This window comes from Cydia pomonella, chromosome 7 (assembly GCF_033807575.1).
Source record: "Cydia pomonella isolate Wapato2018A chromosome 7, ilCydPomo1, whole genome shotgun sequence".
In the NCBI taxonomy this organism is placed as follows: domain Eukaryota; kingdom Metazoa; phylum Arthropoda; class Insecta; order Lepidoptera; family Tortricidae; genus Cydia; species Cydia pomonella.
Window position 1 is genome coordinate 24,929,072 of NC_084709.1, and position 27,219 is coordinate 24,956,290.

The following is a 27,219-nucleotide window of genomic DNA, read 5'->3' on the forward strand; positions in this document are numbered from 1 at the left end:
TTATTTTAGGCATCTACTTTTGACGACCGCCCTGGCCTAGACGGTAGTGACCGAGTCTTTGAAGCCGATGGTCCTGGGTTCGAATCCCCGTAAGGGCATTTATTTGTGCTGATAATCACCCTAAGCTGCCTGAAGACTATGGGATAGGCAGGTACGTTTGACAGATGTCAAGTGTTTTATACCACGTCGATGGCAAACAAACATTTTTACCGCGCCAAACGTTTCTTATTCCTTTACTTCAGACTTCGTGGACTGCACACATGGCTAGTAGACAAATGACCGAGGTTTGCGGTAGGCCCTCAGATTCGGACGAACCTTATCGGACGACGAGGTCACCATATACTGGTTTGGAGGTATCGACTCGCCGCACACGCCCAATCAAGGGCCAGAAACTCCGGAAATCGGTGCACGCAAGCGCATCATTCATCACAATGGTCCTTCGTAAAAACACGTGCAAATTCAAGATTTTAGTATTGAGATAATGCTGCGCACCACTAATATCATTAATTGGAAAACTACCTTGAATTTTGAATTTATTGTGCGGTATGTGAATGAGCATTCTAACTGTTACGGTTGTTATGCTGTGAGGCAGAATAGGCAATATCTAAAAAATACCTACCAAAAGTAGTATATGACACTTTTTCATCAGAGCTGCGCGAGATTTGTACAGTCAGCGTCAAATACTTTGTAGCATCCAAGGTAGCCAAATAGTTCGGTACACCATATATTTAGTATGGTGTACCGAACTATTTGGCCACTTTGACTGCTACGAAGTATTTGATGCTGACTGTACCTCTCTTCCCTAGCGTCACAGGGATATCCTCTCAAATAAAAAAATAATTTTAAGTAAGTATAACGTTCCAGCCGTATTCAAGGAATCGGGGAACATTCAGACCTCCTTTTTGAGGTCGGTTAATTAGACTAAGATTACCTAACTAGAGAGCCGGTATAGGTAAGTCGTTAAGCATATTTAGATTTTAGATATTGTACTTCGAATTACCACCTATTTATTATAGGTTGAAGCATGCCACGTTACATAAGGTATATAACTTCCTATTCATTATATCATTAAGTATAAGTTTCCTGGTTCCTGATACTAGTACTGCTACCTGGCTAAACTAAAGAACGTATAAATAATACGTATATTAACCATTTTGATTTGGATTGGACCAGCGTTAACTGTGTTCAAGCACTAGCGACTTATCGCCTCGGGTGAATCATAGTCCATCGGCTCTATTGCTTTACAAAACGTCTCATCCTAAATAAGGGTCCATTATACTCAGACCTTTGTCCAGCAGGATGTCTTTCGGCTGATATTATGATGATGATCAATAGATAAATATTGACCGCGTCATAAAAATTCCCGACATAAATATAAGTAGGTACGGACGGAATAAGTTGAACGGTGTACACTTGCCTCATCCAACGTTTCTGATCATCATGGACTCATCGTCTACCTTTTTGGAGACACTGTTCTATCCGGTGCATATTCAACCTCTCAAAATTGCATTGCACTTTTTTGCATTAAATATTTGCTAATAAACCATGCCATGTCGAAAGTCTGCCAAATATCTTAATTTAGAATTCGCCACGGTAAAAGTTTGATTTTGTCATGTTCTGAATGAAATATTTGTAAACCATTGCTGGTGTCGGGATCACATTTAAATTGGTTCGTAAGAGGCGAACAATCGCCTCATCTTGGAGTATCGGCTGAGTGATGAACGGCATAATAATGGGTTTGCGACACGGATTCTGTTTCGCAGCCACGTGTCCGCTGAATGCAAACGGCCACAAAACAGGCGTTTAGTTTATGTAGTACGTTGTAACTGTGATGTTTTAATTGCGGGTCATATAGCCCGGTGCATATAGGTATGGTCTATGAGTTTCCTTATATAGTGTAGTAGTAGAGTTCCTGCATGTCTAGTGATCGTATAAAGTGTCTACGGACGCTACGGTGATGTCGGTGAAGTGAATTTGCACGAAGTTGTTTTTAGAGTTCTGTACTCAACTAGGAACTCAATACTCATGTTCTATCCATATATGTCCATCGGTTAGGGGCTTAAGCTCAGAGACACGCGCGCATAGTATCAAATGTATCAATACGTCAATGTCGCCGATATAGTTGTAAATCAAAATCTATCTAAAACAATGTACTTTTCAAGTCCTAGGAACCTGATGATCTGTTGAGTCTTGGGTGCGTAGACAAGATGCCAATCCTTCGATGCTTCGTAGCGAACGAAACGCAACTGTCACTGGCAAACTAATATGGAAGAGACGGAATAGTGAGAGATAATAAGTACGCTACGCTACGGAGCGTGAACGATTGGCATCTTGTCTACACACCCGACCTGCTAGCGTGGGCTGCATTCTCGCGCGCGGCTCCATTCCATACATGAAGCGCCTTCAAGTCGAGAACGCAAATCACGCTAGACGGTCTGAACAGACAACTTTCGGGCCCAGGGGCATATTGTTTAGATCATGACCCTGACTAGACTATTTTAACTTCAACTTCAACATTTATTCAGCGAATAGGCCACAAGGGCACTTTTACACGTCAACATGGAATTTACATACAAGCACATCAACAATTATTTAAAATACAATTAATTGAAAATATTAAGTATTATTCTTTAAAGTAAAAGTAAGTAAAGTATTATTATATTATAACTGAGAGATATATAAAGTCTCTAAATATCGAATTACAAAAAAAACTAAAATAATAATAATAAAAACACAAACAGATACAAAAAAAAACTAAAATTATTTAGAGGTGTAAATATCTCTGTCGGAACTAAATGATTTTTATCAAATTGTCCTCAGAGATGTACCTATAGAGTATCTAAGAGTCAAAATTCTGTATAATCAAAACATTCATTAAGATAAAATAAACATACGAGAACGGAATGAGGTGTCTCAATGTAATTATACTCAAAAATAAAGTTACATTAAACAAAATTTAATATACTGTTTTGTATTTATCTCGATAAGTGAATTGTAAATTCTTATGAGAATAAATGATCTTAAACCTAACATTAAACAGACCTACACACACAGAGACATTAAAAGCGGTTGTGGCCGAGTGGATATGACGTCTGACTTTCAATCCGGAGGTCGCGGGTTCAAATGCTGGCTCGTATCAATGAGTTTTTCGGAACTTATGTAGGAAATATCGTTTGATATTTACTAGCTTTTCGGTGAAGGAAAACATCGTGAGGAAACCTGCATACATCTGCGAAGAAATTCAAAGGTGTATGTGAAGTCCCCAATCCGCATTGGGCTAGCGTGGGGGCTATAGCTCTATAGAGTATAGCCTTCTTGCACATGAGAGGAGGCCTGCGCCCAGCAGTGGGACGTATACAGAGTCTGTATACGTCCCACTGCTGGGCGCAGGCCACAGACTAAATTATTATAATTATAAACAGACCAGTCTCCACAAACAGCACCCGTTCACGAGTATGACGCGTATCTTAGCCATTAAAATAGTGTCTTAAAATTTAAGTCTCATGAAGTGAAATGTTAATTTATTTTGAAAATAGTGTAACTAGATTAACACATAATTGTTATAATAACGCCTACGAAATCCATCTACAAATCAATATACATTCGAACAAGTCATGCCGCATAACTTTAAAGGCTACAATCGTTTGTTTCGATTTAGCCACAAATTTGGTATCGATTTGAGTGCATTTTGACAAGACCGTGAAGATCGCTCACGCTGATTGGTGCATACGAAATGAATGTCGTGCGTTAGATGCGTGCCAATTCAATTCAATTTCAAGTTATTTATTATATATTATATATTAATATCAAAATTCCAATTTTAATTAATACATTATTATTCACAGTTATACATATTAAATTATATCACATGAAAATTTCTGTCGCGTTTGAGCCCGAGTATGAATCTCCTAAACGATCGTATAGGTAAAAAACTTAAGTAACTTAAGTAAGTCACCTGTTCCCCTAGTGTAAATTTAGTCGATAGCGAAACGGTTTTTGAACAGCGCGCCAAGCGGGACGTTTTGGAAAGTCAAAAATCTCATACAAAATGACACTTAACGCAAACGCGTACGTCACGTTTCGCTGTCGAAAATATTTACACTAGGGGGTACTGTTGTATGTAGTTGTGACGTGTTCGAATAGATAATACATGTTTAAAAGACACACACAAACAAAACAAATGTCTATTCGACACAACTACATACAACAGGTGACTTACTTAAGTTTTTTACCTATAGGTTGTGCCAAAGCAAAACAAAATTTACCTAACCCTATAACCGGTATAATACAAGTGCAACGTAAATAACTATCCGCTTTTAGGCAACGCATAGTTGTCATTATTCGGAAATATTTGTTCCGCAGCCGCATTATTTTCATCGATACATTCTAGGAACGGTAGATATTTTGGTAAAATTTCCTTAGTGGTAAAAGTAATTGTAATTAATAGTACTTACAGAATCTCTACCAAATAACGGAAAATGTCAAAAAATCCAGCCAATTCGTCAAGAAAATGTGTCCACAAAAGTAGGGTTAAAAGGCACTGAACGCACAAATAAGTATAAACCGAAGAAAGAAGAAAGAATTGAAGTTTTGTCTCTCTCTGTATTGCATATTAGAGCGAAAAAATAGCAAATAGATAAACAAGTTTTCCATGGTTAATAATGTTAATTAATATCCTTAGATCGTCCAAAAACTCGACTCTGCGCTCACTCGACGTCTACGGCTAGGTATCGCTCGCTCGAGGCCGACCACGCCCGGGCTTAATTACGGCCATTTCTGTCACATGAAAACTCATTAAAATATCATTAATACTCATTAACGATTTAAAACAGCGATCTAGACGGTGTGTCCTAAACATGGATTTTAAGGTGCAGTCAGCTGCAGAGATAACTGACCCTTTCAACTATTTCTGCAATCGTAAGTTATTTTACGGACATGCCCGCTTTTCCATGTCAAACATCGAGATCGGAGCGAATGACCTGTTGGAGATTATAGAGGTTTATTTCACGGTTCGATGAACATTATCATTTGAATCATTTCATCCAATCCGGAAAAATTATATTTGACGTCCAACTTAAACCGAAACATTGCCTGCAGTTGGACAAAAGTACGTGGATTTCAAAATGTACTGCGGTAACCTCCTACATTGCTAAGTGGGAAAATTGCAAAACTTTTTTTAAATAAGAAAAGGTACAAAATTCAAAAACAAAACAAAAGCTTTTGGATCTTAGGAGGTTAAACACAAACGAACTAACAAATTTGGTATTTTCCTCACAAACTCCCTCGCCTCCCTGCCTCGCCCGAGACGATATATATAATTACTTTAGATATAGTTTTTAATTATTCTTTTAGGTATGGGTTAACTGAAAGAGATCCCTCTTAGGGATAAGTTCGCCTTTGTACTACCCAATTATATTCCATCTGATGTAATTTGTTTATTTTTCTCGTATCGTACAATAAAGTGTTTACTTACTTACTTACGAGATAGTTAATTTACCCACTTTTAATTTATTTCTAATTTATAAGCTTTGTGATATCATCTGCGGACGTTTCTGTAAATACAAATTTAAATCTTAATAGAAATTCAATTTTAAATTCCGACGGTATTGTTTCGGTTCGACAAATTTAAATGGAAACGATGTCACGCAATTTGATGATAGACTTCCTTGTACCGTCCAACGTTGAAGATGAAGACTGACAATTCGTCAACCTTATCACAAGGATATAAGGTCGACCAATGGACATTTAAGGGCAGTACTACCGCGACATCTCTGATGTAAATAGGTACTAGGAAGTGTCTGACTACCCATTTGTAAAATTTATTGCTATGATATAAGATTTATATTGGGTTATGACGGTCACTGTCACACTGACTTCATTTTGTATAGGGGCCCTAGGCACCGTTTCACGGCCGCTAATATCTGTTATCTGTTTATGCTTAGATTTCTTCGGTACCTAATATATTATTATTACTCAAGAAACTAATTAAGTAATAAGTAGGTACAGTCGAGGAAATTGATTCTTTAGCAGTTTACGGTTTATTTTACATTGGACAGCTCTACGTATAAGCACGCATAAGTATGTTCAACCAAATTTACTTGAACCGCGAATTGCTAAATAATCAATTTCCTCGACCGTACCATAGTAAACTATGTACCGTACAACCTAGGCACCTACTTAATTAACGGCAAATTGAGAAACTGTTGGATATGGTTACAACACTTACAAGTCTTACAACACTCATGTTGATGTCCTGTCTCCTGTCCTCCCCACACCTTGTTAAAGCATAAAAATTAACTTGTCAGTTTTGCCACATTCATTTAGATTTAATACATTTGACATGAAAACAATGGGATATATGCAAATACTGTTTTAGTTGAGTTGAACTCAATAATCCGGTTTGAAGGACCAAGTTTTATTTTATTTTGCTGTTAATATATTACTCGAGTCGGACCAAACTACCTCTGGCATTTGCAATGACAGAATGTGGCAATGTCATCATTAATTGATGTGTTGTCTGAATAAAATTATTCTATTCTATTCTAATGACCAATTCTTTTGAAAATATGACGTTTATAAATGACACCTTTCACTTTGTTCTGTTCAAATGGATATAAAGTTAGCTTAGACTGAATCTGCAATTTAGCCGGGTAAAAAGCCGTTATTGGACATTTCTTATTTTTGGCGATTTTCTATTTCGTCAAATTTTGATAAAATTCGATGAATAGACCGTATATCCAGCTCATCTCAACATAAAATCACATACATTTTTACGTCCGTAATTGCATGGGATTTCGTAGATATTTATTCAGACCAGAATAAGGAGCTCAGACTTGAGTACCAAAATCAATAGAAAAATCATCAATTAATTAAAATCTGCCCTTTTTAGAGAATTCCTTAGGCCTACAAAAGAAAGGTAACCAAAATACGTCGCATACGATCGCGATCGTATTCGTACTGGTGAGCACGAGATAAGTACACGATTTTTAATCCATGGAACGCCACGCCTATTGTACGGAGCGCCTCATCGTGAACTTTTGTCGGAATACACGAACGTTGATATTGAGCTGTAGCGGCGCGCGCCAGTTGACGTCTTCGGCGGTCAAAGGGTAGACGCAATGCCGCTCCTACACGGCAAGACACGGTACTCCCAGCAAACTGGTTTCTGACGTGTTGATACGAATAGCACTATTTAATGACCATCGGTGAACCTTAAGCGATTGAAATAAGGTTTATTCTTGACAATTTAATAGTGTGGATATTACGATACTTGACCTACTTACGAAGCATAATGACATTTTATAATTAAGGTGATTGTCAACGTGATATGTACGTTTGTGAGACTTAAAAATAACTTGTCTTTTTCTAAATGTTAGTAGAGCTATCCTGATTAGAACATATTCATTAATGACCAATGTAGGCTGCAGATAGTAACAAATAAGAGACCCCACTAGAAATATTTTAATGTAAAATGTTGCCAAGAAGAAACCACTGTCAAAAGTTATCAGATCTCATGTAGAGCCAAGCTTCTAACTCTACAACCCTAACTTCACTACACCTTAGTCAAAATATGTAGCTGAGAGAGACTGCCGTTTTTTTGTGGCATAATTAGGAAACTTAAGCTTGACATTAACACTTAATTCCAAAAATCAGCAAGGGCCTGTGCTGCCCATAGTAGAGTCTGTGCGGAAAGAGAGAAGTATGGGGCCCAATACATTCCACGACTCTTTTCTTTCCGAACAGACTCTATATACGTTTTCTGTAAACCAAATTGTGAAAGATGTTTTGTGGTTAGTGCCTAGTGCCTGACAAATTTCGCCGCATGTGTCTAAATATTCCTGTTGCTCTATTATTAAGAAATAAAACAGATGTCAGCCCTGTTTATGAATAATTGAATAATAGAGGTTAGAGATATCCACTTATATGTGACATAAGCCGGACATTACCGGTCACCACGTCGACTACACCGCATGACCGCACCGAGTCTTCACTCAGCAACCGCATCATTTCGCCAATTCAGATACTTACATGGTCTATTTAAATTTGAACTTGAAGTGAAATTGATGGCGTCCTGTACCCCTAGTGTAAATAAATTCGATTTCCAAACGTGACGTACGCGTTTGCGTTTAGTCTCATTTTGTATTGGATTTCGAAAGAGCGCGCCAAGCGGGACGTTTTGGAACCTCAAAATCCTATACAAAATGAGACTTAACACAAACGCGTTCGTCACGTTATGATGTCGATCAAAGTTACACTAGGGGTACTGTATTGTGTAGGTACAGTCAGCAACAAAAGTAGCGTATCAAACAACGCTTCAAAAGTGTCTACCATTCTGTAACAGCTTAACAAAAAGTTCTGTATATGTGGAACAATTTAGACTGTAAAAGATATACTTTTGGACGTGAATTTTGGAGATTTATCTACATTTAGAAAATTTATCCGGAATATCAGATACTTTTGGTGCGTTGTTTTATCCGCTACTTTTGATGCTGACTGTATTTGAGGCTTTTAAAACATTAAATATAAGTAAGGTGTTGTGTATTTCTAATTATAACATGTACATATATTTTGTATTTGAGGCGTAAGTTTCAGTGCCCTAGAACGATATTAATTTATTTTTTATTATGTAGAATAGTAAAGTAGGTAATAGGTGCCTCATGATCCATTTCTTGCTGATTTATTTTAAGTATGTATAGGGAAAAAGAAGTCGTAGGTTTTTGTAAAACGTATGGAAATTAAATCATTTGGACCTACTGGATACTAAACCATGGAATCGTATCAAAACTACCACGTGGAACTATCGTATCAAATATCAATAAACTCTTTATAGATAAGTTGCAAACACTGTCTGATTATTCAAAATATGACATGATAAATTGATAATATACGGTCAAGGAATAGTAAAGCTTATACCTATGGAACGTGGAGGTAAGGAATGAAATCTCCATGTACCAAAAAGTGTCATCAAAAAATCTTAAATAGGTGGCTCACTGACTTAATTCACTCCGTCAATAACGCCTAGGTTCTTAGCTACTCTAGCGCTACTCTGGAGAGATTTGGAACTATTATTTATAGCTGACAGCTGGACACTTTTGCAACAGTTCTACCATAAGACATGTCACTCCTTTTAATTCCACACTTCATATACATACCATTTCGTACCTTGTCAGTATATGACAATTGACAATATATGACATCCCTAGACTATTATATTTAGCGACTTTCATATAGACTGTCGCTGTGACAATGACAACGTACCAAATGGTACTGAAATTAAATTCTTTGACTGTAGTACAACCACTAAATAACAGCTATTTCTGATTGATTTAAGTACTTACACTTGACAATAAAAATAACCATTACAGTACTAATTTTATGGTGCATTACACATTGTCAACCTTGAATGCGTAAGAATTTTGTCCCGCCGCGCGTATCAGCCATCGAAAAATCAATTTCAATTTGGAACCTGATGCGCGGGAATACTGTGCACAACTGCATGACATTTCCAATGGTTGTTACGACTTTATTGCTGTTATGTAGAATTGTCAGCCTAGAAAGTTTGAAGACGCTAATGAAAAAAGCGCCGCCTGCCGTGCAGTTGACTCTAAATGGCAATTATGGTGATTATAGCTATTGCGGGGAGGCGTTGTGTATGGCTATTGACCAGCAGCGCTTGTTACTTAATAGGTATCATATATTCATATATAACGTAACCAAGAGGAAGGAAATTAGAACTTTATAAATATCTTTATTGGCGACAAAATTGGACGTATTAAGTACTTGTTGATAATGATACCTCCCAGTGTGTGACACCACCTAGGTAGGGTAGCGTGTTACACTAAAAGCGATTTCACATTGGCCGATCCGATATCGGATGGCGGATGGAAGTAAAATGTTTTGTTTGTTTGTGTTTATTTATTCATTTATTTATTGTATGTCGCTAACCTTAATTAATTCTAAGATTTGTGGTTCTACTAATACTAACACTTTAAGGATCTCCCAGATTCGAAATAAATAAATAATTGAATTACCTAATTGCATAAATAATTTAATAAATCATAATTACTAAAAACGATAGTTACCTAACGGAAAAAAGGCGGAATTGATGCCATAAGGCACTCTCCTGCAGCGGTTTTGTTGATAGGCGCCTTCCGACACCCGCGATATCGGAAAGGCGCTTCCGATAATTTCAGCCATGTCGAAGCAGTGGGACCGATAATATTTGATTGTGTGCATATACTGTGCGTGGCCGCTAAAGACGGCGCCGCGGCCTGACTACGAGGATATAATAGGATCCTATCGGATCGAAAAATAATATATACTTACTTTTTCTTTAAACAATAACACTTTAGTTTGCATTAATATTTTCAATGAATTGTATTTTATAATTGTTCATGTGCTTGTTTTTACAGCTTGTATGTAAATTCCATGTTGACGTGTAAAAGTGCCCTTGTGGCGTAATTGAAAAAAAAAAAGTGAAAACGCTATTAGTGTAACACGCTACCATCAAGGTGGTGTCCTATATCGAGCTAAAAATGGCATTACGTGCCACTCCAGTGATGGACACTGTCGGAATAGTGGCCATCGTCAATCTTAATTGTAAGCACACACGACGGGATGACAACTTGAACTTGAACTTGAATTTGAACAACAATACATGTGCGGATACGGACAAATGCGAGCGAAATGCACGATAACTGAATAACATGTTACAGATTCAGATATCATTCTGATGTCAGCGTACGTTCGAATTGGCCTGCTAGTCTTGGTGAGCAGTGTCCACGCAATCTTCTAAAAATAAGTATGTAGCCTACCTATTAGGACGATGGAATGCTTCCTATTTCGCAACCTCCGTCTGTAACGTTCAAATAACAGTACACTGTCATGCAAATATGCTTTCAGAAGCTCATTAGGGTGTGAAGTATTGCTTTCGTTGTTATTATGCAAATCGGGCTCCGTTCTGGCAGCTTTCTTTGCTCGCCTACCGTGAGGAATCGTATCGGAGACGGTCAGAGCGTCTTCACATTGCCCGATCTTGTCCCGATCCGATGTTGGATGAAAATAAAATATAACCCATACTTATTTTTTCTGTATTTATTTATTCCTATAATAAATCATCACTAAAAAATGATAGATAACGCAAATAAGCGGACTTGATGACATATGGCATTTATGGCACTATCTTAATTGCAGCTGTTTTTCTCATAGGCGCCTTCCGACATCCGATATCGGTGCGGCGCTTCCGATAATGTCAGCCATGTCGCAGACCCCCATTAGCTGTCGGACCGATAATATTTGTTTGTGTGCGTTTATAGGCATAATGTTGTTGTAGTGTGCGTGACCGCTAAAGAGGGCGCCCCGCGGCCTACCTACGCGGATGTAGGATCCTACCTAATAATACATCCGACGTCGGCGAGGACAATGTGAAAACGTAAGTCGCTAGAACGGGAGATTTTATCATCGGGCATTTATTAAATAGCCATTCACAAAATAAAGACTTCTCAAAAATTTGATAGGATAAAATGGTCTTCATCAGCAGTTTCACTACTCCAAATTAATAATTATGCTTTCCGCATACACCTTTAGATGTGCCTATTAATAAGTAGTAGTAGTACCTAAAACTCTTTATTGTACAGAAATGAAAACAAAACAGGCAATAAAACACTCATTAGTACAAAGGCGAACTTATCCCTTTAAGGGATCTCTTCCAGTTAACCTTTGAGCAACCTGCCTACCTTTGATACCTATTTTACGAAATAAATGAGAATCCCATAAAAAGTTCTTATAATTCATTGCATTATCAACAACCAACTAGTTCTTATTAAGAACTAGTCTATAGATGTCTTACTACCTAGCTAGAGCTCAAAAATTACTCCACGGGAATTCAGCCGCGAGCGATCCACTCTACTTCGGGCTGAGTCGAAGCGCTCCTTACTAATTCAGAAACCTAATGGTTCTAAGTATAAGTGTTTTCACATAGTTTAGGTATCTTACACACTACACGTTCAATCAATCCAGTTCTTTTGGAACTAAATTATGTATCTAGAACAAAGAGAATTGATTGTAACTCAACCAATGTATCGTTGGTCTAGAATAACTCCATTTTCCTTTCAAATTGTAGTTGCCGCTCGCTAATTTAAACGTCGTTAATAAATAGACAGTGTAGAGATGAATGATGTAATGCGCTATGTAACTGGTTACTGGTGTATTGTTTCGTTTTTGCCATCAACAGTTAGTGCAGCTGACCGTGGAGTGGCATGGATCTGCTGGAATCAGGCCGTGTATTAAATCCGAGTCTATTTTCATTTGTTACGCGAGAGTGGTCGAGGTAATGAGGACCAACGTTACTTGACTTTTTCTGTGTAAATAACTGTATTTACATGTATTTAATAATAATATAATAATTCAGCCTTGGGCACAGGTCTCATGCGTGAGCGGGCTTCGGCTATTAGTCATGCAGTACTAGCATAATACAGGTTGGGGAATTTCTTCCCGATTGTTGCAGGTTTCCTCCCGATGTTTCTCATCGCCGAAAAGCTAGTGGTATAAATATCAAATTCCGGACAACAAACCAACAACAAACTGTTATACAGTTTGGCGGAAGTTGTCGAAGATGTTCATGAATAAAGATTTCATTATTATTGTAAATTGTATGTCTTTCCCATCACGGAACAATGGTATTCCGGACCTTTGAGAGGCGTGCGCGGAGCCGAGGCCAACACGTAGAGACTCTTTTAACACTTTAATGAAATGTAAGGATTACACCGATCGGATGCTGCCCTTATTATTATTATTATTAGTATAGTATCTCGGTTACAAACGCTCGGGTTTTTATAAGGCGTGCGTGGGGATATAGAATAGATCCAACACGTAAAGGCCGTTTGGAGAGCTGTCTGTCATGTAGAACGCGATTCATGGTTACAACCATGGATACCCATAAACCGCGGTGTCAGCAGGCATTTGAGGCTATTGTAGAAAAATGGAAAGAGCCCTGGTCTATGGTTTAAATTTGGGTGGCAAATAAGACTGGGCTATTGCTAAGAATTCCGGACCCCTGCCATAACATTGTGATACACAGTGTTATAGAGGCTAGCGGTTATTATTATTCTCTGGTGCAGGCGACCCTCGGATTGAAAATCGCATGTCAGATCCACTCAGCCACCACCGCTTATTATATACTTATTTACAAACAATATTCGAGGAAAAATACTTTCAATATATAGTTATTAATCACCTTGGTGATTAAAGTCCACGTTACAAGGTGACACTAAAATGGCCACATTGTCACATAAAAATATTCAAAGAACCAAGAACAAAAGGTGTCTCGCCAAATTGTATGAATGAAACAGTTTAAATATAATACGTAAATACTGTAAACACGTACGAGTAGATACATTAAAAAAACATTTCAATAATCAAACAGAAACATAAAAGGTACATCTCTTGATTCGACCATGTCATGTTCATCTTACAATTATTTGGTACTAGGAGTGGAGGAGTTCAAAACATAATGAATTAGATACAAGTATAGTGTAGCAACATTGATTTCCCCATACAGACTCCGTCGTCATCACACAGAGGCGCTCTGTCACTTATAAAATACGAACCCGATAGCTGCATTACTCAATTGTATCCCATATCATTGTTTTTTTAATCCCCGTTTTAAGGTGACGTATTACGCTATCCTCGTATTTAAGGCTTAATTAATTGGAAACGCTTGTACACCTAATAAAAACTACGGGTCACGTTTTTTTCTAAGACTATTACAATAAATTCCCTTAAATCTAAACTATATACAATACGCCAATGTAGGGTTAGAGCTTCGCCTCGTGATTGCTCCGTCTAGCAAGAGTGAGCCAGTGGTCCGTGTGTACTTTCACTACGCATCTCGACCTCGGCTCGGTTTGGGTTTGGGCAGCTGTCTCAGTGAAAGCGACGATACAATGGCCTTTGACCCTATAATGGAGTTACGGAGACCCAGTAATGGACGTTTCGATTTGTGGTTACTTCGGTCCATCGCGACCGCAAATAGCTCTTTTTTCATGAATTGTCATGCTTACTTATAATAATAAATAAATAATAATAAATATTATAGGACATTATTACACAAATCGACTAAGTCCCACAGTAAGCTCAATAAGGCTTGTGTTGAGGGTACTTAGACAACGATATATATAATATATAAATACTTAAATACATAGAAAACACCCATGACTCAGGAACAAATATCCATGCTCATCACACGAATAAATGCCCTTACCAGGATTTGAATCCGGGACCATCAGCTTCGTAGGCAGGGTCACTACCCACTAGGCCAAACCGGTCGTCGAAGTGACTTTAGCAGTAATTAGTTGATAAGTTTTGAAGTTACATTCATACCTGTAGCATATACAGAAATAATTAAGCTTAGAGCGCTCACTTCATACATCTTTACCTCATTACATTGAAGTTATCGCACTTTTAAAAAAATAAGTTGTACTTATGTAAAAAAATGATTTGATGCGGACTGAACATCTAAGTAATTAATTATTAATATTTTGTTGAATTAATATATAAATAATTTAAAAAAACAAATAGAATTATATAACTAAGTAACCTATAAAACTTAAAATCAAAATCTTAAAATAAATAAATCTAATCTTAAAATAAATAATTAATAAAAAATACCTTGTATTGTATCTTGTAATTGTTGATGATTTATTTTTATTTCTTGAATGTAAATTGCATCTGACGACCTTGACGTATAAAAGCTATTTATTAGCCTATTTGGTAAATAAATGTTTGAGTTTTGAGTTCATGGATACTTCTTAGTTCTTACTAATAGTTATATGTAAGTACTTACTAGTAGTCCGGATGGGATGTATTGTTTACAGTAGAATGGACCAACCAACGAAATAAATTATATATCTACCTATTGTAAGTATAGTATATGTATATTTATACTTCTTGTTCTAATTATGGTAGAAAACAATCATCTTGCCGCATTTTGATTGGTAAAACCAAACCATATTCGGCGACCGCAAACTGAGTACAGTCACCTGCAATAATGTTAGAAGGTCGAAGTCCGCAACAATATGTGCCACGCTCTTTGTGGCTCTACAAATAAGATCGTGTCAGATATTCTTGCGGCCTTCGTTGTGCAACATATTATTGCAGGTAACTGTACAAAATAACCGCATTTACTGCAACGTAATACCGACTTACAGTTTTCTATTTAGATGGTTTATTTATAAGCAGAGTCGGTCATGTATGCATTCCTTCGGTAATTCTTATATAATGGCCGGCTCTCGTAATACGCTACCAGTTTCCTATTTATCACTTTCCACTTTTCTTCCGAATTAGGCTTCTTACTAGCAACAATAAGTTTTAAATAGACACGGTCGGCTGCACGTAAACTATATATCAGATAATTTTTAACAGCTTTGTAATGGAATTTTGAAATAACTACCGTAAAACCACCTATAATTCAATACTATTGTTCTTTTGTTTTTTCTTCCATTTAAAAACATACTATGCCTAAAAAATTGAGTTAAATTAATTTGGACAGTGGGGTAGTTTTACGTACATAATAAATTATTTATTTCAAATAATAGGTACCTAGCGGATAAATAAAACTTTTCCAATCAATCATTTTTTTTTCTCCGTTTCGCGTTCGAAGGTATTTTTCACAGTTTAATTGGCCATGCCTAAAAAATTGAGTTAAATTAATTTGGACAGTGGGGTAGTTTTACGTACATAATAAATTATTTATTTCAAATAATAGGTACCTGGCGGATAAATAAAACTTTTCCAATCAATCTTTTTTTTTTCTCCGTTTCGCGTTCGAAGGTATTTTTCATAGTTTAATTGGCCTACTTATACCTTACCTTACCTTATTATTATTAGCTTTAGAGATATATCACTATTTTTATAAAGTTATTAGATACTTTTCACGAGTAGGCTCAGGCGCTACTACAAATGCATGCTGACTGTACATTTGTTACGATTCAACCTTTTTGCATTAGCGCCGCTAGAAGAAGCTACGACCCGGCGCGGATTCTACTTTTCAAATTAATTCGAATATGTCAATGATCATAAAAACCAATACGATACATGTCAAGATATAGGAAATAAAACTACAATAAATATTGTCAATTTATTATAAATTGTTTCTATTAAATACAAATTAGAAAGTTAATTAGTTTAAGTTATTTTGCATTTTTTAGCTATTTTCACAGAAATTGTAAATTTTGTTGTGTGGCAATAAAGATTTTTTTATTTTATTTTATTTTATTTTAAATGTTCAAGAATCAAGTTCACGTATATAGTCGCGTGAACAACATTATAAGCAAGGAGAGTACTTCGCATAAAATTAAACAATATCTTCCGAAGGCTCTGTTCGTTACATTTAGGTGGAAATAACCTACCGGACAACTTGTATATACCTTGAAAGATTTGAAGTTATTAGAGTCTGGCCATGTTAAATATAAAGTGAAATATAATTGTAATCTGAACCATCTCTAATGTCAAACTTTTATGAAAATGAATAAATAATAAATAAATAAATATTATAGGACATTATTACACAAATTGACTAAAGTCCCACAGTAAGCCCAATAAGGCTTGTGTTGTGTTAGACAACTATATATATAAAATATATCAATATTTATAAATACTAAAATACATAGAAAACACCCATGACTCAGGAACTAAATCGAAAATATCCGTGCTCATCACACAAATAAATGCCCTTACCAGGATTTGAAACCGGGACCATCGGCTGCATAGGCAGGGTCACTACCCACTAGGCCAGACCGGTCGTATAAATACACACATACTTACATACAAAATGTGACGTCTAATGACGAAGATGGTGTGGAATTGCTTTAATATTATTATTATCATAACGGTAGACTTATAGCCAGAAAAAAAACATACTTAATGCGAAACGAAACTCTTTAAAGCAAAAGTATATTTTTTTACGTCTGATGTGAGCAGGCAAATAGAAATACGCTACATAGGTACTTACTAAATTAATTAATTATATTATTATTATTATTATTATTATTATAATCTTTAATTCAGACCAAGGATCCATATTTTGTTAGTAATTACATAAAAACATAAAAAAACCATAGAAACTAGTGTTAGTGTATAACATAGAAATAAAAATAATGTTATGTAAGAGCATGGAGCCCAATCCACCTCTTCAACACTGGCGAGTCCCAGCGATCAACAACAGCGCACAGGAGCGTGTTGCGGCTGTCGCGTGTGCGCCGCATCATGGAGGCGCAGCGCGCGCGCATAATGGCGGCGAAACCCGCCGTGCGCGACTCTGCGAACATCGCAGAAGCACTGCAGTAGCGCGGCAGCCGCAACAACGCTCTGTACGCGTTGTTGTATTGTACTCGCAGGTCGCTGTATGCCTTCTGCGTATAGTTAACCCATAGGCTGCATGTATAGAATGACTGGCAGTAAGCTTTAAATAGTGTAATTTTTACTTGCTCAGTACATTTTGCAAACCTACGGGCCAGCATGTTGCATCGGACAGACAGCGCCCTGCGCTCCCGCTCTATATCAGCATTGTCTTTTTGGTCCGCGGTGACCCAATGACCCAGATACTTGAACTTGTCTACCCTATGTAGTTTTACACCAGTAAGTACAAACTCAGGAGCATCAGTATAACGAATTTTATCTGGTTTGAACATCATAAACTCACTCTTCTGAGCATTGTATCTGAGTCCGTTGGCCACCGCATAGGACTCACAAATATTGAGCAGTTTCTTCAGTGCGCCACTCGAGGGGCTCAGCAGCACCATGTCGTCCGCATAACTAATATTATTTACACAGACTCCATTTATATGACAGCCGATACCAGTACTGCTGAGCTCCTCGATCAGCGCGTTGACGTAAAGGTTGAAGAGCGTGGGAGAGGTTAGCCCCCCCTGCCTCACCCCGCACTCCAACCTGTACTCATCGGAGAAAGAGCGTGCCCATCTTACACAGTTGCTCTGATTATAATACCAATGCATAAACAAGGATGTTATTTCTCCAGGTACACTAGTTTCCGTCATTAATTTCCTCCATAGTACGTCGTAGGCAACAAGGTCGAAGGCTTTTGACAAATCAAGGAAAATGGCGAATACTGGTGTCTTTCTACTAGTATAGTACTTCACAGTCTCCTTGAGACACAGGACAGCACTTTCGCAAGAAAGATTTGGCCTGAAGCCAAACTGCGCGTCGTGGAGTTTAATGTGCTTATCCAAATGCTTACCAAGAAGACTATCAAGCACCTTAGCAATGACAGTGGCTAGAGAAATTGGTCTATAGTTATTAACATCAGAATGGTCACCAGTTTTATTTTTAATTATAGGAACCACTGTAGTACGCATCAACTTTTCCGGTAAATATGAGTGGCTCAGACACAAAGTAAAAAACGTTGACAACACCCTGTGCAGATGAGCTCCAGCGTGCTGCAGGTGCTCAATGCTGAGGCTGTCATGGCCCGGCGACTTGCCTCGCACCATTCCCTTTATGACCTCGCTCACTTCCTTCGCGGTAAATATCACTTTCAGATCGCCACTGACATCCTCAGCACTAGGCACCCACGGCGTCGCCGTCCCAAGTGGAGATTTGACACTAAAATGAGAGCGGAACACATTTGCTATGCCGACGGGATCACACACTCCCGCTACACTCACGGGAAGGCTCGACCTAGGGTTTAATCTGTTAGTGGTTTTCCAAAACTGACGGAACTTTTTATTTGAGTGTTGTTCAGCTAAAATGTCCATTTTTATACGTTCTTGATTATTCTGGCACCACTTTAATATTGATTTAAACACACGTCTGGACTCACACATCTCCCTGTACACGGGTCCAGAGTTCGGTCTGCCGTGCACTAACCAACTCCCAAAACAAAGCCGAGCCTTCTCGTGAGCACCCCGCACGTACTTATTCCACCCAGTGACATGTCTACGTTTGCGAGTTATATTTACATTAACGTTATAACAACACTCGGCAGCTTTGGACAGTGTACAGATAAGACCGTCGTAAATTGTGTCTAATAATCTTTGATGGCTTTTATTACAACACAGTTTATCGCTGCATTCACTAAATTCTACAGGAAAAGCAAATTCTCGTAATTTTTCATGACACATGTTATGATAATTATCAATCTGTGATTTATCACGCTCCCCCCATATTACCTTATCTATGCACTGATTTTTATATTATGATCCTACTGTCAATAAAAACGGAAGAATTAAATTTGAAAGCTACATCTCTGCAATGATGTCCGAGTCACTATTCATCAACCGTCACGGCATACTAATTGCCGTGATGTTGATAACACAAGATTTGCTCGTTCTCACTTACAGCCGTGACCCAAAATCTCTTTTTTGCTATCACTTTCATTGATTCTAAGGCGATTAGTAACTTACGCGCCTTGGCGGGGAAATAATTAATGCTTTAAACCTTGTTATAACTAAAGTACAGTACCTACTTACTACAGAAGTACTAACCCTACATACATACTAAATCTAGTGGTCCTTCGAGCCGGACAACTACTCCTGCTAGTACTTACTGTATTGTAACTACATATTGTAATTTAAGTTGTTCACCTAAAAGACTAACAGGTACTTATAGGATTTTGCATTTTTATCACGCAATAAAATCAACATGTCAATGCAAACTAGGTGCTATATGCGCCTATATTGCAATATAAACAAAACAATGTACATAAATAATTAATGAAATTGTATCGTATTATTCGCGCAATATTTGAATACCATTAATGGTAAAATACGGTTAATTACGTTATGGAAATCAGTACGCCTAGTGTAAATAAATTCGATTTCGAAACGTGACGTACGCGTTTGCGTTTAGTCTCATTTTGTATTGGATTTAGAAAGAGCGCGCCAAGCGGGACGTTTTGGAAACTCAAAATCCTATACAAAAAACGCGTTCGTCACGTTATGTTATGATGTCGATCAAATTTACACTAGGGGTACAGAACGGTGTTTCTCGACATACGCTAAACCTAATCAACTTAAATTTACACAGCATTTCATTATGTTCCATGAGTTCCATGAGTTCCATGAGTTCCATCGCCTATTAACTGTCAACTCGTATGCATTATTTCCAAGTCATGAACCTTTCCACAGTTGAGTTAAGAATAATTTAGTCGACTACCTGGCAAGTAATTTAGGTACTAAACATGTCTGAATACAAGATATTAAGTCTAACGACTAACTTACTCGTAGTCCGAACCAGCCTTTCATATTAAAACACTGCCTACGCACTTGTAAGTCGCCCGTCTGTAGTTTGAACTAATTTTGGTCAGTTGATCGATTTTAGTAATTAAAATACTCGCTTCTCGACTAAATTACTAACGTAGTCCGAACAAGCCTTCAGTGGAATACGTACCAATTCCTATCAGGGGCAGCCCGTCAACCGTTACCTCGACTCGACTGCACTTTCGTAAAACTTAAACCTGCTTAGCAAATATATCACGTGTTGATACGTTTCATCATCGACGATTTTATTGTTTGACCGTTCTCGCAATGCGAGTAGCGCAGGCATTCCAATGAGCCCTTAACGCTGGCTCCACATATGCTGCAGGTCCCCACGCCCCTGGAGCAATTAACCGTTACGTAATCGACATTTGCACTATTTTTTTTACTTTTCAAGCGTGGTACTCTTTTGGCTTATCTTTTTATCGGGTATTATTCGTATCATCTTAAAGTCGTTTGTGTTCTTAAATAACTTTATAAGCCAATTTTACTATAATACGTAAATTGAGTAAATTGACAAAGAAATTCGGCATCAAAGCAAACGATACGTAAGCGACCCGTACTCATAATCACACCAATACTTTGAACTACAACAAGGCATTGCTTACCTAAATAATAGTTTTTTTTTTAAGTGTAAATAAAAAACAATATTGAATAAATGAGTGAATGTGACTTAAGCGCACGATTACGCTAACAAAATAAAAAAGCCTTGAAGTAACTTTTCGGTCCATGTTGCAGATGGCGATTCAACTTGCTGGTGCTGTCGCTACGAAAAAAGAATACTAAGTTCAAAAATTCCCTGTCATTTACATGATTTTGTTGTTGTTAGTGTGCCTTCAACTCTGGTGCCCTAGCTCTACACAGCGGTGTCCCGGACACACACCGGAGCGGCCTGCTGCAATGTGACGACCGCTATAAAGCTGGGTCAACATGAGCGTCACGACCCGAATGAACCCGTTAACGATCAAAAGGTTAATGTCATTAATCATTAAAATTCGCTTGATTTATCTCTGTTTATCTACACACATATCATCAACCCTCTATGATGCCTTCAAAATCCGTAAATAATGGCCAACATTACGATAAACTGTTTTGTTACAAAAAAATTCTTATCTGTGATAATGTTGTTATAACTTCATAACTACATCAAAATCGATTTGGTTATGCATTCAAATTTGGAACATCTCCGAAAAAAAAGCAATTCGATTTGACCCCTATTCTAATATCAGTCGAGATGTCAGATGCCTTTTTGTTCGAAATGAAATGTCAATTGCATACAATTTTGACATATCTCGCATGTTAGTTTGTATCGAATGATACGGAAATAGGCCCCTGCCTCTAGTTTGTCTCTGAATTTAAAAAAACTACATGCGTGAAAAAAGTTTTCATTTACCGCCATTTGACGTACAGTTTATCTTTTAATTAGTTTTAAGTATAAAATGAATATGTTTTGTTGTTTTTACGGTAACTATAGCAAAAGTTTCGTGTAAAATAATCGATAAAAATATTTCGGTGACGCCACCACATATCCGCGAGTTCCGCCAAGAGAGCCACGATTTGCTGACAGCCAACGGTGGCTGTAATTTGGGTTAGTGAATATTTCATAGAAAGTTTATAATATGTGTGTAGATAAAATATTGTATGTAACCGTACATAATTAGGCATTAAAACACTCGTGTATTTTAATGCCTTTTATTATGTAGCAGTCACATACACTACTATTTGCATTTTTGTAGAGGAAAGATACCGAATTAGGTACAGATGTGGTGAATAATCCTTTCCCATCGTATTTTCTCGGGATTGTTCGTATTTGCCATGCTACTTCAGTCAACCTCAGTACATTTTGTACTGAGAACTAAGACTGACTGAAATAGCAGAACACGTTCGTACGTTTCCGTAAAAAACGATGGGAAAGGATTATTCACTACATCTGTAATACTAATGTATTATATGTAATTTAACATGTATTTTGCCAGAGCTCAACGAGGGTTGGGAGGGGGTTAGGGTCGGCAACGCGCATGTAACTCCTGTGGAGTTGCAGGCGTACATAGGCTACGGATACTGCTTACCATCAGGCGGGCCGTATGCTTGTTTGCCACCGACGTAGTATAAAAAAAAAACAGCAAATGACGTGGTTATGAGATTTTCTGTCAGACTGCAATTAATGGCGACTGTGGATAGGCCTGTTACAATCAATTTATTACAAATATTCTTTTTATAACAAGTTACCTGACGATGCTTTAAGATTACCCTTGCCATCTCTTAAGAATTATCTAAAAAAGTCATTGATGTTGAAGGCTTATTACAGAGTCGAGGACTACTTGACAGACAAACATGCATGGTGCAAATCAGAAACTGTAATAAAAACAAGTGGCAATTAAAATCATTGTATTATGTTACAGGTGACACAGCTCAGGTAAGAAAGCACATCAAGTATTTTATAGCAATCAGTCAGATTTATTCTCTTATATTCTCATTTCTTTACTAATTTTAATTTATTTTCCTTTTATAAGAGTTCGATATGTTTTCGATATGTTATTTGTATGATTTGATGTATACATATATTTTTTTAATCAAATTTCTATAAAGAAAAGTAGCTACTGTATGTAATTGCATGATTTCTATAGTAATCTAAATTGTAATTATAAGATGTAATGTTTTGGAAAGATGCGTCCCGCCGAGTTTCTTGCCAGTCCATATTGGGATACCCTCCTCCATTTGAAGGGGGATTTATATCTTCTCGGGTCAGAGGTGTAGGGTTAGAGCCGGTGTAGCTTTATTTGACGTTCATAAGCGCATTGTAATATGCCTACTTGAATAATAAACTATCTTTATCTTTAATGCGCCTTACCTCCCAATAACCAAGTCAGTATAAATATTATTTCAGCGCGTAACAACTAAACAAATAAAGTACTTACTATATTTATATTTTGAAATTTTATGAATACTTAGGGCTCTTTGCCACTGAACATTCCGTTTTTTTACAGGGTACAGTTTTCTGCAGGATCTCGTTTAGTAAGTATACGTGCTAATATAGTAACGTTCACACGAGTATTCTCTTTGCGGAGAAAAACGGGATGTTCAGTGGGAAAGAACCCTTTAAAGTACCCCATACGCTTATATTTTAAACTACAAACGTAAACTTCGTGGCATATGTTATCTATTGTAAAAGTACAACGCAATACTTAACACTTTCAATGCCAAGGCCCCCAATTTGTATACAAACAGAACCCGCAGCGCAGCGAAAGTGTCAAAAAAACCTCTAACTCATTATCACATATGTACCTTTCAACTATTTTCACTATATGAAGTATACATAAGTTAAAATAGTTTAAAGTAGAAGTAGCAGAGGCAGACCGAGAAAGAGATGGCGGGTCGACTTGGATGCGTTTCAGCGGGACTGGCGGCACCTTGCTCAGCACAGGGAGGATTGGAAAGCTAGAGGGGAGGCCTTTGCCCAGCAGTGGGACACACAAATAGGCTAAAAAAAAAGTAGAAGTAAACCCATTAAAACTAAGTACGTATAATTTATTTTTATCCATTCGTTGATATCTATGTCGACAGAAATTAACTCTAGGAAGAATTATAGTGCACTGAAGCGACGTAAAGATACCAGTTTCAATCAGTGGTCAACAAATGAAGTAGCCAGAATCCATGGAGGACATTTGCAGTCGGTCACGGTCTTTCAACATGAGGAAATGACTAATAAGATTTAAGTAATGACCAGTCTTCCTATCCGTATTTAGGTACGATGTGACATAATCAATTCTGTCGTACGAAATCGATTGAATAATCGATGCAACTAACGCATATGTAGACCTAACTTAAGACTAGTACATTCCTCTAAAGGAATCTGTTACATGGGACCGAATGCCCTAAAAAGTTGGCATGCAGGCAAGTAGGGCGGCCCGTGCCGTGGGAGGCATTACGACTTTCGATTGTTTCTGCGAGACACGAAAGAAATAAAGGCCATTCGGCTGTCGTGTATTGGTTACGGTAAGTACCATTGTTAAACTGTAATAATTCGTAAACCCTATTCCAATGGCATAAAGTTCACCAATGGTCAATTAATAATGTTGCAGTTAGTATCAGTACATTCACTGCAATACCAACCTGGACATCAGACATGCTTTAAAGACAATATAAGTAGAGTCGTTTTTCAAGTTTTCAAGCTATTCAACAATTTAACAGGCTGATTTATGCCTTATTCATGTGCCTCAGTTTTTGCTGGTGATTGTTTCATTGTACTTTCCGAGGTAATCGTGTTTTCTGAAATAATTGAGCGCGATTCGTGTCGCGCCGTGAGACGAAAAGTTTTGTATAGCTCAAGCTACACATAGTTGTGTTTGTACTCGTTTCGGACGGTTTTACGTGATGTGCCTTTCAATATACGGTATCTGTACCCCTAGTGTAAATTTGATCGACATCATAACGTGACGAACGCGTTTGCGTTAAGTTTCATTTTGTATAGGATTTTGAGTTTCCAAAACGTCCCGCTTGGCGCGCTCTTTCTAAATCCAATACAAAATGAGACTAAACGCAAACGCGTACGTCACGTTTGGAAATTGAATTTATTTACACTAGGGGTACTGATACCTACAGATTTTTTTTAAGCTTCCAGCCTGTAGGTACACATCTCAGAATAATTCGGTATCATTATCATGATGAGATGAATCAAGCAGCCAAAGATAAAAAAAAAGAGTCTGGGGTACAGGCGCGGAATTTGAAGTTTTCTTACATTTCGATTTTATGTAATGGAATTAAGGTGGAAAACCTTCAAATTCCGCGACTGTACACAGGAACTTTAGTGGTTGAGCTATTTAGAGTTTATTAGGGTTTCCTTTACATTGGACATTTCATATTATTACCAAATTAGCTTGAACTATGGAAGGTAGAGGCAAGGAACAGAATCTCCTTAGGCAGAACTGTTGCAAAAGTGTCCAGCTGTCAGCTATAAATAATAATTCCAAATCTCTCCAGAGTAGCGCTAAAGTAGCTAAGAACCTAGGCGTTATTGTCGGAGTGAAGTGCGCTGTCTATGATTAGATTTTATTCTGAAGTATTCTAGGTATTGTAGCGCCACCTATTTATGGTTTTTTGTCGGACACTTTTTGGTATATGGAGATTTTGTTCCTTACCTCTACCTTCCACAGCTTGAACCCTAAATGGATCAACAATTAAAGTCCGTGACCGTACAATCGATGTAAAAGGTATGTTTACATTTTTCGACACAATTATAAGATGCTAAAGAATCATAAAGTCTGAACGATCTTTGACGTCAACTGTACTTAGTTGTTGGCAAAAATGATGAATAATTTATATTTTAAAACGGAGGTACCAAACAGCCTCTTCTTATTTGCCATAATAGAGTCAGACCAAGCTAAGTTGGCAGCGATTTTGATAGCCCAGACTGTACAAGTGTCAAGTAAACGTTATAATTTCATAGAAGTTTGACATTTATAAAATACTATTTGCACCGACTGGACTGATGACTCTAGATACCCAATTAATTAAATTTTTGACCCATAAATGTTAGGTTCCCATTTCTATTCCGCTAACAATCATCTACGTAGGTAAGTAAGATACAAAACCTGCTATACAACTTGTTGTACGAGAAAGGTTATCCAGTGCAGCATAACGTACCTTCATGTAACTTAACTGTCATTATGGCTGTCTTTATGGCTTGATTTAGACTACTTAGAGAATAATAGAGCAATGAAATTATACGATTAAATATATATTTGTATCAAACAAAGTTTTTCCTTACAGAAAGAGTAGTAAACAAAACTTTACCTAATAATACCAACTGCAATAAGTTAGCTGAATAAACAAAACCATTTAAACCAATTATAATTATAGTGCACGAGTAAATAAGTTTAAAATAAAGTCTTACAGTTATTCCAATGCCGTCCGCCGCTTCCCCGTTTCACTCGGTAAACTTTCTACTCAAACAACACAACACAGTATTTTTATCAAAACCGTTTCACACGTAAATTGAACGGGATCCTTCGGTGCATGCACAAAAAGCAGCGTCGGGAGACTTTAGTGCGCGCGCGCTTTTCCGCGTCGGCGGTCCAACTGCGCTGGCGCGGAGAAACTCTAGAGAAAAGGCGGTGTGTTCCATTCGCTACCAAGCGTCACTCAGCCACGCACTCACGCGCACCTAATATAACTGCCACTTTAATATCCGTAAAAACTCAGAGAGCGCATTTTATATCGGTTTACTTGCGTCATTTAAATACGCAAGCGATTGAAATAATGCTTGGCCCCCTCTGCAGCTGGTTACATCAATGCTCGTCACCGGTATACCACAGATTAACTTTAGCAATGTCGCCACTTCCGCTTTCCGCTCCGTAACGACGTAAACACAGACGCCAGTAATTGCCAAATTGTGCCTGTTTAAACTAAACAGAAGCATCTCGATGTAAGTCTCAGAGGTCTCCTGTTAGGTATATGTGTGCGACGACCGATTTGGCCTAGTGGGTAGTAACCCTGCCTACGAAGCTGATGGTCCCGGGTTCAAATCCTGGTAAGGGCATTTATTCGTGTGATGAGCATGGATATTTGTTCCTGAGTCATGAGTGTTTTCTATGTATTTAAGTATTTCTAAATATTTATATATTATATATATCGTTGTGTAAGTACCCTCAACACAAGCCTTATTGAGCTTACTGTGGGACTTAGTCAATTTGTGTAATAATGTCCTATAATATTTATTTATTTATATGTATTCATCTGTTGCCGGTTGCCTCGGACACAAGATAACTCCACGGACTTCATAGAACAAAAGACATAAACGAGCATCTAGCCGTTAGGCCTGCACTTCGGTTTGGCGGGACTTACATTGTAAATACTTAAATAACAAGTTTGTTAGTTTGTTTATTTGTTCAGTGTGCCTTGTAGGAAATTATTGTATACAACAGTGTCATAATTATCTTTTCAAATCTTG

At 37.5% G+C, this 27,219-nt stretch overlaps 1 protein-coding gene across 1 annotated transcript in view; it reads right to left on the reverse strand.

Annotated features, from left to right (window-relative positions):
* Positions 1 to 26,616, reverse strand: part of LOC133520214 (uncharacterized) — a 51,961-nt gene extending 25,345 nt beyond the window's left edge. The window contains exon 1 of the mRNA XM_061854586.1: positions 26,164 to 26,616. The gene's annotated coding sequence lies outside the window, so the exon portion shown is untranslated. The remainder of the gene's footprint in view (positions 1 to 26,163) is intronic.
* Positions 26,617 to 27,219: the final 603 nt, after the last annotated feature.